The sequence below is a fragment of the Cynara cardunculus genome (assembly GCF_001531365.2).
Source record: "Cynara cardunculus var. scolymus isolate 2C chromosome LG 2, CcrdV1, whole genome shotgun sequence".
In the NCBI taxonomy this organism is placed as follows: Eukaryota; Viridiplantae; Streptophyta; class Magnoliopsida; order Asterales; family Asteraceae; genus Cynara; species Cynara cardunculus.
In genome coordinates, this window is record NC_037529.1 from 17,535,816 (window position 1) to 17,536,124 (window position 309).

The following is a 309-nucleotide window of genomic DNA, read 5'->3' on the forward strand; positions in this document are numbered from 1 at the left end:
GTATGTATGTATGTATGTATGTATGTATGTATGTATGTATGTATGTATGTATGTATGTATGTATGTATGTATGTATGTATGTATGTATGTATCATCACCTTCCGAGAAACTGTCACACTGAGAGAGATAAAAAAGAGAGTTTTTGGATAAACAAACTTACTGCTGTGTGAAAATGGAGCTTTGAAGAATCTCGGAGCAGTTCATATTTTGCATCTTGTAGACAATGATCGTATAACAAGGAAGATAAGTCTACAAGCTGTTCCTCCAGACCCTATTATTTATTCAACCAAAACATGATGTTTTGTTGGT